Below are 12,958 nucleotides of genomic sequence, written 5' to 3'. Positions count from 1 at the left end.
GTGCAGCCGTCTTCATCGACCTGGCCAAGGCTTTTGACTCTGTCAATCACCATATTCTTATCGGCAGACTCAGTAGCCTCGGTTTTTCTAATGACTGCCTTGCCTCGTTCACCAACTACTTTGCAGACAGAGTTCAGTGTGTCAAATCAGAGGGCATGTTGTCCGGTCCTCTGTCAGTCTCTATGGGGGTGCCACAAGGTTCAATTCTCGGGCCGACTCTTTTCAATGATGTTGCTCTTGCTGCGGGCGATTCCCTGATCCACCTCTACGCAGACGACACCATTCTGTATACTTCTGGCACTTCCTTGGACACTGTGCTATCTAACTTCCAAACGAGCTTCAATGCCATACAACACTCCTTCCGTGGCCTCCAACTGCTCTTAAACGCTAGTAAAACCAAATGCATGCTTTTCAACTGTTCGCTGCCTGCACCCGCACACCCGAATAGCATCACCGCCCTGGATGGTTACGACCTAGAATATGTGGACATCTATAAGTACCTAGGTGTCTGGCTAGACTGTAAACTCTCCTTCCAGACTCATATCAAACATCTCCAATCTAAAATCAAATCTAGAGTTGGCTTTCTATTCCGCAACAAAGCCTCCTTCACTCATGCCGCCAAACTTACCCTAGTAAAACTGACTATCCTACCGATCCTCGACTTCGGCGATGTCATCTACAAAATAGCTTCCAATACTCTACTCAGCAAACTGGATGCAGTTTATCACAGTGCCATCCGTTTTGTTACTAAAGCACCTTATACCACCCACCACTGCGACCTGTATGCCCTAGTCGGCTGGCCATCGCTACATATTCGTCGCCAGACCCACTGGCTCCAGGTCATCTACAAGTCCATGCTAGGTAAAGCTCCGCCTTATCTCAGTTCACTGGTCACGATGGCAACACCCACCCATAGCACGCGCTCCAGCAGGTGTATCTCACTGATCATCCCTAAAGCCAACACCTCATTTGGCCGCCTTTCCTTCCAGTTCTCTGCTGCCTGTGACTGGAACGAATTGCAAAAATTGCTGAAGTTGGAGACTTTTATCTCCCTCACCAACTTTAAACATCTGCTATCTGAGCTGCTAACCGATCGCTGCAGCTGTACATAGTCCATCGGTAAATAGCCCACCCAATTTACCTACCTCATCCCCATACTGTTTTTATTTATTTACTTTTCTGCTCTTTTGCACACCAGTATCTCTACCTGCACATGACCATCTGATCATTTATCACTCTAGTGTTAATCTGCAAAATTTTAAATATTCGCCTACCCCCTCATGCCTTTTGCACACAATGTATATAGACTCTTTTTTCTTTTTTTCTACTGTGTAATTGACTTGTTTATTGTTTACTCCATGTGTAACACTGTGTTGCTGTCTGTTCACACTGCTATGCTTTATCTTGGCCAGGTTGCAGTTGTAAATGAGAACTTGTTCTCAACTAGCCTACCTGGTTAAATAAAGTGAAATATATAAAACAACACAACTGCTTGGCGAAAACACAATACGAAGGAAATTAATTCCAATAAATTTAACTTTTAACAAGGCACAGCTGTTAATTGAAATGTATTCCCAGTGACCACCTCATGATGCCCACCCCCCCTTTAGGGGCGCCTGGGCACATTCCTGATTGACTGGGGTGCTGGCAGTGAAAGTCGGTGATGAAGGCCGGGTCCAGGATGTCTTTAATGTCTTTAATGGGAACCCCTGCCACATGGTCGATCCCTCAGGAGTCGTCTCATCATGTATGCTGGCTGACCGTCGATGACATGGGGGATGGGCCTAGAAAGAGAAGACAAAGGACTGTGAGTCAAGGGCTTAATTTTGGACACATGAAAAGTAGGGTGAACACGGAGGGTACGGGGTAACAGTAGGTGAAGAGCAGTGAGACTAAGGGCTCTAGAAATGGGGAAAGGACCAATGAAACAGGAGGGAAGTTTGCGGGATTCCGCCCAGAGGGGCAGGTCCCATGTGGACAACCATACCCTCTGCCCGACCCAATAGCGGCGAGCCAGAGTCCAGAGCTTATCGACGATACCTGGAGGTGGTCTAGAGAAGAGCCGCCGGAGATCTTTTCCAGGTACGCCGAAAGTGGCGGAAGGACATCTGGGCTGAGGGTATGGTGACCTCAACTTCTTCCTCTGGGAAGAGCAGAGGCTGATACCTCATGCAGGCACCAGAAACGTTGTCGGAGGAAAGCCAGGGTATGACGAGCCCCAGGATAACAGGTATGCCTAGAGGAGTCAGCCCCTTCCAGGACCTGAAGCCGGGCGGAATCAGGAACGAACATCCGGTTAGGTGGGCTCCCCCCAGCTGGGAATTTTGTGACTTGCAGAGGAGAGCTTCAAAACACCAAACAACCGAAGCCGCCAAACATGAGGCAGGGAGGATGGTCTCAGATTCAGAGGGAGTGGCAGTGGAATTGTATAGATGGGAGAGAGGTTCCGGCTTCACGTTTTTGAACCCTGGGCGGTAGGAGATGGTGAAATTGAACCTGGCAAATAACAAGGCTCAACGAGCTTGCCTTGGGTTGAGGCACTTGGCAGTGTGGCGGTTTTCTAAATTCGTATGGTCGGTCCATACCAAAAATGGATGTTCCGCCCCTTCCAGCCAGTGCCTCCACAGCTATCTTAACCACTAGGAGTTCCCGGTTCCCAATGTCATAGTTCTTTTAAAATTTTATTTAACTAGGCAAGTCAGTTAACTTCTTGCGTCGAGCAATCCCGTATCCGGGAGCGTAATCATAGCCTCAAGCTCATTACCATAACGCAACGTTAACTATTCATGAAAATCGCAAATGAAATTAAATAAATATATTGGCTCACAAGCTTAGCCTTTTGTTAACAACACTGTCATCTCAGATTTTCTAAATATGCTTTTCAACCATAGCTACACAAGCATTTGTGTAAGAGTATTGATAGCTAGCATAGCATTAAGCCTAGCATTCAGCAGGCAACATTTTCACAAAAACAAGAAAAGCATTCAAATAAAATCATTTACCTTTGAAGAACTTTCGGATGTTTTCAATGAGGAGACTCTCAGTTAGATAGCAAATGTTCAGTTTTTTTGTGTAGGAGAAATCGCGCCGTTTGGTTCATCACGTTTGGCTAAGAAAAAAAAACGAATATTCAGTCATTACAACGCCGAACTTTATCGACAGAAACATGGCAAACGTTGTTTAGAATCAATCCTCAAGGTGTTTTCACATATATATTCGATGATAAATCATTCGTGGCAGTTTGGTTTCTCCTCTGAACCAAATGGAAAAATGCACGCAGCTGGAGATTACGCAATAATCTTGACGGAGGACACCAAGCGGGCACCTGGTAAATGTAGTCTCTTATGGTCAATTTTCCAATGATATGCCTACAAATACGTCACAATGCTGCAGACACCTTGGGGAAACGACAGAAAGTGTAGGCTCATTCCTGGCGCATTCACAGCCATATAAGGAGACATTGGAACACAGCACATTCAAAATCTGGGACACTTCCTGTATGAAATGTCATCTTGGTTTCGCCTGTAGCATTAGTTCTGTGGCACTCACAGACAATATCTTTGCAGTTTTGGAAACGTCAGAGCGTTTTCTTTCCAAAGCTGTCAATTATATGCATAGTCGAGCATCTTTTCGTGACAAAATATCTTGTTTAAAACGGGAATGTTTTTTTATCCAAAAATTAAAAGACCGCCCCCTATATCGAAGAAGTTAAGAACAAATTCTTATTTTCAAAGATGGCCTAGGAACAGTGGGTTAACTGCCTGTTCAGGGACAGAACGACAGATGTGTACCTTATCAGCTCGGAGATTTGAACTTGCAACCTTCCGGTTACTAGTCCAACGCTCTAACCACTAGGCTACCCTGCTGCCCCATAGTTCCTCTGCTCATGGTTGAGATAATGTGACATGAAGGCACAGGGATGAAGCTTCTGGTCCTGGATGGATCGCTGGGAAAGGACGTCCCTTAGTCCCACATCGGAAACGTCAACCTCTCTATGTTCGACAGGTCCTTCAGTGCTTCATGGAACATCAACTGACGAGTCGGGTCCAGATGAATGAGGATGGAGACAGTAGTGAATCGCTGCTTTAGATCCCCAAAAGCCTTGTCCGCTGCTGGTGACCATGTGAATGGTTACCTTGGGAGAGGTGAGTGCAGAGAGGGGGGCCACCAGGTTGCTGTAGCCCCGAAGGAATCGGCAGTAGAAATGAGCAAACCCCAGAAACCGTTGTATCTGAACCCTGGACATGGGCTTGGGCCAATCCACCACCGCTCTCACCTTTTCTGGATTCATCTGAACATTCCCTTCAGCGATGATGTGTCCCAGAAAGGAGATAGTGGAGCGGTGGAACTCAGACTTCTCAGCAACAACTGATTTTCCAGGAAGCACTTAAGGACCTGTCAAACATGAAGAATGTGTTCCTGTGCAGAACGAGAGAAAACCACGATGTCGTCGATGTAGACAAAAACAATATTATTCAACATGTCCCGGAGCACATCGTTGACCAGGGCCTGGAAGACAGCGGGTGCATTGATGAGTCCAAACGGCATGACCAGGTACTGATAGTGTCCACTGGCAGTGTTGAAAGCAATCTTCCACTCGTCTCCTTCGCGTATTCGCACAAGTTGGTAGCCGTTCAGAAGGTCCAGTTTGGAAAAGATGGTAGTCCCTTGAAGAGGGTTGAAAGCCGAGGAGAGGAGTGGTAGAGGGTACTGATTTTTGATCGTAACGTCATTGAGGCCCCGGTAATCAATGCATGGACGCAGGGTCTTGGCCTTCTTCAAATCAAATCAAACGTTATTTGTCACATACACATGGTTAGCAGATGTTAATGCGAGTGTAGCGAAATGCTTGTGCTTCTAGTTCCGACAATGCAGTAATAACCAACAAGTAATCTAACTAACAATTCCAAAACTACTGTCTTATACACAGTGTAAGGGGATAAAGAATATGTACATAAGGATATATTAATGAGTGATGGTACAGAGCAGCATAGGCAAGATACAGTAGATGGTATTGAGTACAGTATATACATATGAGATGAGTATGTAAACAAAGTGGCATAGTTAAAGTGGCTAGTGATACATGTATTACATAAGGATGCAGTCGATGATATAGAGTACAGTATATACGTATGCATATGAGATGAATAATGTAGGGTAAGTAACATTATATAAGGTAGCATTGTTTAAAGTGGCTAGTGATATATTTACATAATTTCCCATCAATTCCCATTATTAAAGTGGCTGGAGTTGAGTCAGTGTCAGTGTCAGTGTGTTGGCAGCAGCCACTCAATGTTAGTGGTGGCTGTTTAACAGTCTGATGGCCTTGAGATAGAAGCTGTTTTTCAGTCTCTCGGTCCCAGCTTTGATGCACCTGTACTGACCTCGCCTTCTGGATGATAGCAGGGTGAACAGGCAGTGGCTCGGGTGGTTGATGTCCTTGATGATCTTTATGGCCTTCCTGTAACATCGGGTGGTGTAGGTGTCCTGGAGGGCAGGTAGTTTGCCCCCGGTGATGCGTTGTGCAGACCTCACTACCCTCTGGAGAGCCTTACGTTTGTGGGCGGAGCAGTTGCCGTACCAGGCGGTGATACAGCCCGCCAGGATGCTCTCGATTGTGCATCTGTAGAAGTTTGTGAGTGCTTTTGGTGACAAGCCAAATTTCTTCAGCCTCCTGAGGTTGAAGAGGCGCTGCTGCGCCTTCTTCACGATGCTGTCTGTGTGAGTGGACCAATTCAGTTTGTCTGTGATGTGTATGCCGAGGAACTTAAAACTTGCTACCCTCTCCACTACTGTTCCCTCGATGTGGATAGGGGGGTGTTCCCTCTGCTGTTTCCTGAAGTCCACAATCATCTCCTTAGTTTTGTTGACGTTGAGTGTGAGGTTATTTTCCTGACACCACACTCCGAGGGCCCTCACCTCCTCCCTGTAGGCCGTCTCGTCATTGTTGGTAATCAAGCCTACCACTGTTGTGTCGTCCACAAACTTGATGATTGAGTTGGAGGCGTGCGTGGCCACGCAGTCGTGGGTGAACAGGGAGTACAGGAGAGGGCTCAGAACGCACCCTTGTGGGGCCCCAGTGTTGAGGATCAGCGGGGTGGAGATGTTGTTGCCTACCCTCACCACCTGGGGGCGGCCCGTCAGGAAGTCCAGTACCCAGTTGCACAGGGCGGTGTCGAGACCCAGGGTCTCGAGCTTGATGACGAGCTTGGAGGGTACTATGGTGTTGAATGCCGAGCTGTAGACGATGAACAGCATTCTCACATAGGTATTCCTCTTGTCCAGATGGGTTAGGGCAGTGTGCAGTGTGGTTGAGATTGCATCGTCTGTGGACCTATTTGGGCGGTAAGCAAATTGGAGTGGGTCTAGGGTGTCAGGTAGGGTGGAGGTGATATGGTCCTTGACTAGTCTCTCAAAGCACTTCATGATGACGGAAGTGAGTGCTACGGGGCGGTAGTCGTTTAGCTCAGTTACCTTAGCTTTCTTGGGAACAGGAACAATGGTGGCCCTCTTGAAGCATGTGGGAACAGCAGACTGGTATAGGGATTGATTGAATATGTCCGTAAACACACCGGCCAGCTGGTCTGCGCATGCTCTGAGGGCGCGGCTGGGGAGGCCGTCTGGGCCTGCAGCCTTGCGAGGGTTAACACGTTTAAATGTCTTACTCACCTCGGCTGCAGTGAAGGAGAGTCCGCATGTTTTCGTTGCAGGCCGTGTCAGTGGCACTGTATTGTCCTCAAAGCGGGCAAAAAAGTTATTTAGTCTGCCTGGGAGCAAGACATCCTGGTCCGTGACTGGGCTGGGTTTCTTTTTGTAGTCCGTGATTGACTGTAGACCCTGCCACATGCCTCTTGTGTCTGAGCCGTTGAATTGAGATTCTACTTTGTCTCTGTACTGACGCTTAGCTTGTTTGATAGCCTTGCGGATGGAATAGCTGCACTGTTTGTATTCGGTCATGTTACCAGTCACCTTGCTCTGATTAAAAGCAGTAGTTTGTGCTTTCAGTTTCACGCGAATGCTGCCATCAATCCACGGTTTCTGGTTAGGGAATGTTTTAAATCGTTGCTATGGGAACGACATCTTCAACGCACGTTCTAATGAACTCGCACACCGAATCAGCGTATTCGTCAATATTGTTATCTGACGCAATACGAAACATATCCCAGTCCACGTGATGGAAGCAGTCTTGGAGTGTGGAGTCAGATTGGTCGGACCAGCGTTGGACAGACCTTTAGTTTTAGTTTCTGTCTGTAGGCAGGGATCAACAAAATGGAGTCGTGGTCAGCTTTTCCGAAAGGAGGGCGGGGCAGGGCCTTATATGCGTCGCGGAAGTTAGAGTAACAATGATCCAAGGTTTTTCCACCCCTGGTTGCACAATCGATATGCTGATAAAATTTAGGGAGTCTTGTTTTCAGATTAGCCTTGTTAAAATCCCAGCTACAATGAATGCAGCCTCCGGATAAATGGATTCCAGTCTGCAAAGAGTCAAATAAAGTTCGTTCAGAGCCATCGATGTGTCTGCTTGGGGGGGGACATATACGGCTGTGATTATAATCGAAGAGAATTCTCTTGGTAGATAATGCGGTCTACATTTGATTGTGAGGAATTCTAAATCAGGTGAACAGAAGGATTTGAGTTCCTGTATGTTTCTTTCATCACACCATGTCTCGTTAGCCATAAGGCATACACCCCCGCCCCTCTTCTTACCAGAAAGATGTTTGTTTCTGTCGGCGCGATGCGTGGAGAAACCCGCTGGCTGCACCGCCTCGGATAGCGTCTCTCCAGTGAGCCATGTTTCCGTGAAGCAAAGAACGTTACAGTCTCTGATGTCCCTCTGGAATGCTACCCTTGCTCGGATTTCATCAACCTTGTTGTCAAGAGACTGGACATTGGCGAGAAGAATGCTAGGGAGTGGTGCATGATGTGCCCGTCTCCGGAGTCTGACCAGAAGACCGCCTCGTTTCCCTCTTTTTCTGAGTAGTTTTTTTGGGTCGCTGCATGGGATCCATTCTGTTGTCCTGTTTGAGAGGCAGAACACAGGATCCGCGCCGCGAAAAACATATTCTTGGTCGTACTGATGGTGAGTTGACGCTGATCTTATATTCAGTAGTTCTTCTCGACTGTATGTAATGAAACCTAGGATGACCTGGGGTACTAATGTAAGAAATAACACGTAAAAAAACAAAAAACTGCATAGTTTCCTAGGAACGCGAAGCGAGGCGACCATCTCTGTCGGCGCCGGAAGTACATCCCCACAAAGAAGAATCCTTCGCCAGCAGAGGCAGAAGGATGAATGCTCCCAACAGCCAGAGAGTATGTACTCCTCCATAGCCTTGGACGAGGATGAGACAGGGAATATAGCCGGTCTCGCGGTGGTGTGGTGCCCAGGAGGAGGTCAATAGCACAATCGTAAGGATGATAAGGAGGAAGGGATGTAGCACGAGCCTTGCTGAAAACCTCCAGGAGGTCATGGTACTCTGCGGGAACGGAAGAGAGATCCGAGGCCGTACTCAGCCCTGGAGGCAGACATTCCGGGGAAGGCTGCGCTGCCTTCAGGCAATGTGAATGGCAGAACGGGCTCCAACCCAGGTTTGAACCTGTGGTCCAGTCAATATTGGGGTTGTGTTTCTGGAGCCAAGGAAATCCCAAAACAATAGGTATGTGGGGAGACTCAATGAGGAGAAGCTGTATTGAATCTGTGGTTTCCAGATACGGCTTATTAACTTGTTATGGCTGCAATCCCGATATCGGGATAAGTGTCATCAACAACCGCTGAATAGCATAGCGCTACATACAATAAATATATATACTATATATATTTATATTCATGAAATCACAAGTGCAATATAGGAAAACACAGTTTAGCCTTTTGTTAATCCACCTGTCATGTCAGATTTTGAAATTATGCTTTACAGCGAAAGCAATCCAAGCGTTTGTGTAAGTTTATCGATCGCACGATAAAACATTAAGTACACTTAGCATCTGGTAGCTCGGTCACGAAAATCAGAAAAGCAATCAAATTAATTGTTTACCTTTGTTTTCACTCACGAGACTCCCAGTTACACAACAAATGATCCTTTTGTTCCATAAAGATTATTTTTAGATCCAAAATACCTTTGTTTGTCACGTTATGTTCAGAAATCCAAAGGAAAGAGCGGTCACGACAACACAGCTGGCCATTTACAATGGGCACCCTTTCATCCAAGCTACTCAATACTGCCCCTGCAGCTATAAAAAGTTCAAACGTGAGAGCACGTTTTTTGTTGTTTATCTCCGGTAAAGACAATAACGATTCTCCGTCTTAAATTGTATCGTTTATTTACGTGTTAGGGTACCTGAGGTTGGATTATTATTAATGTTGTTTGACTTGTTTGGAGAAGTTTGTTGGTAAAATTTGGGATTCATTTTGTATGCATTGTGAAGGAGGGAAACCGGTGGATTATTGAATGAAGCGCGCCAGCTAAACTGAGTTTTTGGGGATATAAAGAAGAACTTTTTCGAACAAAAGGACCATTTCTGATGTAGCTGGGACCTTTTGGAGTGCCAACAGAAGATCTTCAAAGGTAAGGCATTTATTCTATCACTATTTCTGACTTTCGTGGTGCACCTGCCTGGTTGAAAACGTTTTTTCATGCTTTTGTATGCGGGGCGCTGTCCTCAGATAATCGCATGGTATGCTTTCACCGTAAAGCCTTTTTGAAATCTGACACAGCAGCTGAATTAACAAGAAGTTAGGCATTATTTGGATTTGACACATGTATTTTCATGAATGTTAAATATTTATATTTCTGTCATTTGAATTTCGTGCACTGCAATTTCATCGGGTGTTGTCGAGGTGGGTCGCTAGTGCCAGAAAGGTTAATGAAACTGTGCTGTGCGTGACTCTTCCAATGGAGCGGCAGTCTAGTGCCCTGGCATACATGCGAAGAGGAGTTGAGTCAATGAGTACCCAGAGAGATTTAGACTGGTCTCCCCACAGCAAGATCACAAGATCATCGTCAATGATTCTTGAGGGAGCTCGGGTGGCCTTAGATCCTCTCTGAAAAACAGCCTTCGGGGACTTCCGGATTCCTTCGGAGGTGAGCGAGCCGCGGCGGACGGACGAGTGTGACCTAGGCCAGACCTTCTCTCACTCCTGCGTTTCCATAGACGTCCATCAATCCTAATGGTGAGGGCGATGAGGGAATCGAGGTGCACCGGTAACTCCTGAGTGGCAAGCTCATCCTTCATCACCGAATAGGGAATCCGGCTTCCAGGCACTCTCGGCAACCAACATGTGAAAGTCTACAGCGTAGTCTGCCACACTACGGGAGTCTTGACGTAATTCAAGTCCTATTCAGGCTGCCTCTTTCCCGGATACCGGACAATCGAAAACCTTCCTCACCTCTGCCATGAAGTCTTCCAGATCACAACAAATAGAGGATTGTTGCTCCCAAACTGCCATAGCCCAGGAGAGCGCCCTTCCCGACATGAGCATAATAATATACACTATCTTTGACCAGTCTGAAGGGAACGAAGATGTCTGCAGCTCAAAAATGAGGGAGCACTGAGAAATGAATCCCCGGCAGGTTCCAGGATCCCCAAAATATCGCTCCGGAGGTGGTATGCGGGGTTCTCGGGTTGCCGGGGTTGTACAAACCCACCACTAATAGTAAAAAGATTACTGGGTGGTTGGGGGGTCTCAGAGGTGGCGGACTGCCTATGAGCTAACTCCCTGATTTGCTCTGTAATAGCCTTGAACCCTTGGTCGTGGCATTCCATCAGGGAACAAAGCCCTTCCAAAATCTCCAGCAGTAGGTCCTCATGCCTCCCAATGGTGGCTCCCTGCAGGTAGACAGCGTGGCGGAGCTGGTCCAAGTCTTCTGGGTCTGTCATGGCCAGTTTGTACTATATGGGCACAGGGTGAGACCCAGATGCAGACACGAGAGGTAGATGGTCGAGTTTGATATTTATTATATTATATCCAAGGGTCAGGCAGGAGAATGGTCGTGGACAGGCAAAAGATCATAAACAAGGTCAGAGTCCAGGAGGTACATAGCGGCAGGCAAGCTCGAGGTCAGGGCAGACAGTATGGTCAGGCAGGCGGGTTCAGAGTCAAGGCAGGCAAGGGTCAAATCCGGGAGAACTAGCAACAGAGAGATAAGAAAAAGCAGGCACACGGAAAAACACACTTGCTGACTTGACAAGACAAGCCGAACTGGCAACAGACAAAAAGGGAACACCGGAATAAATACCCATGGACTAATGTGGAAAACAGGTGACACCTGGAGGTGGGTGGAGACTATGTTATTTCATAGTTTTGATCTCATCACTTTTATTATGCAATGTAGAAAATAGTAAAATTAAGAAAAACCTTTGAATGAGTAGTTGTGTCCAAACGTTTTACTGGTACTGCATATGTCTCTAACATGGTCATACATTTGGCAGGAGGTTAGGAAGTGAAGCTCAATTTCCACCTCATTTTGTGGGCAGTGTACACATTGCCTCTTTTCTCTTGAGAGCCAGGTCTGCCTACGACAAGGCTATGCTCACTGAGTCTGTTCATAGTCAAAGCTTTCCTTAATTTTGGGTCAGTCACAGTGGTCAGGTATTCTGCCACTGTGTACTTTCTGTTTAGAGCCAAATAGCATTCTAATTTGCGAGGTTTTTGTTTGTTAATTCTTTCCAATGTGTTAAGCAATGATTGTTTTGTTTTCCCATGATTTGGTTGGGTCTATATGTGTTTCTGTATTGTCTCTCTCTCTCTCTCTCTTTCTCTCTCTCACTTTTCTCTCTCTCTGTCCTTTCTCTCTCCCCTCTCCTCTCTGCCTCTCTCACTCCTCCTGCTCCTCACTATCCCACCATCTCTCTCTCTTTCCAACACTTCTCCCCTCCTCTCTCTTATTACCTCCCCTGCTTTCTCTCCCCTCCTACCTCTATCTCCCCCTACTCTCTCTCTTTCTCTCTCCCCCTCGCTCTGCCAGTAATGGTCTGACAGGGGAAGTGGGTCATTAAGCCATGTCCCTTCTGCCCAAGTGTGTTAAATCTGACACTCTGTTTTCATTGGAGAGTGCTTTGGCTGTACCCTCTCTCTCCTTCACTTCATCCCTCTATCACTCTATCCCTCTCTCTCTTTCTCTCTGTCCCCTCCCTCTCTTTCTCTCTCCTCCATTCCCACTCCTTCCTTCCCCTGTTTTCTTTTGCTCCCTTGACCTCTCTCAATGCCAAGATATACACTCTCTTTCATTCTGTAGCTTTCAGATTCCACAACCTGAAGTCTGTTTCTCTCTCTCACCTAGACAGCCCTGTCACTGTCATTAACAGTGTCTGTGTTTGTCTGATGAAGTTACATAGTAGTTACACATTTTAAAGAAATCTGAAATTAGAAGAGTGAGAGTGGGAGTGAGAAAGAAAGATAGATATTTCTGTGGGAAAATTCATATGGGTCTGTTCAGACTGGCACATTGCCCGAGTGTCTGGCCTCAGAGTCACACACACATGCACACAAACACATACACACCAAACACACACACACACACACACTTTTACAGGTACATTTTTTCTCTTGTTTTCACTTTTTGATTTTGAGGTTGGTTCTGTTTTAAGTGTGGATGCACATTGATTGGACTCATCCTCGTTGGTCAGGATGTGTTGCACCTGTCTCCTCATTAATCAGTCGTTAGCTTCACCTGTGTTTAAAGCAGCAGAGCCAATGCTCCAGTTGACATGAGAGGTATTGGAAGTGCTTGACAGCTGGGAAAACAAAGCCTTATATCTTGTGTTCTTCCCTTTGGTTAGCTCCACCTTCTTTATGAACCCCATATTAGAAAATGGGTTTCTATTTCAGTTTGGCTTTTTGGGGCAAATTTTGCTGGGCACCCACGGTGGGTGCCTTTTAGGAACCCGTTTCTTGTTGCTAGCCAGATTACAGTGGTCACCCCCATGAGTGTCTTTGAGAACCCCTCCTAAAGCTCCTTTG

This window comes from Oncorhynchus kisutch, linkage group LG24 (genome assembly GCF_002021735.2).
Source record: "Oncorhynchus kisutch isolate 150728-3 linkage group LG24, Okis_V2, whole genome shotgun sequence".
Classification (NCBI taxonomy): Eukaryota; Metazoa; Chordata; class Actinopteri; order Salmoniformes; family Salmonidae; genus Oncorhynchus; species Oncorhynchus kisutch.
The sequence above is the reverse complement of the archived record's forward strand: the minus strand, read 5'-3'. Positions refer to the sequence as shown.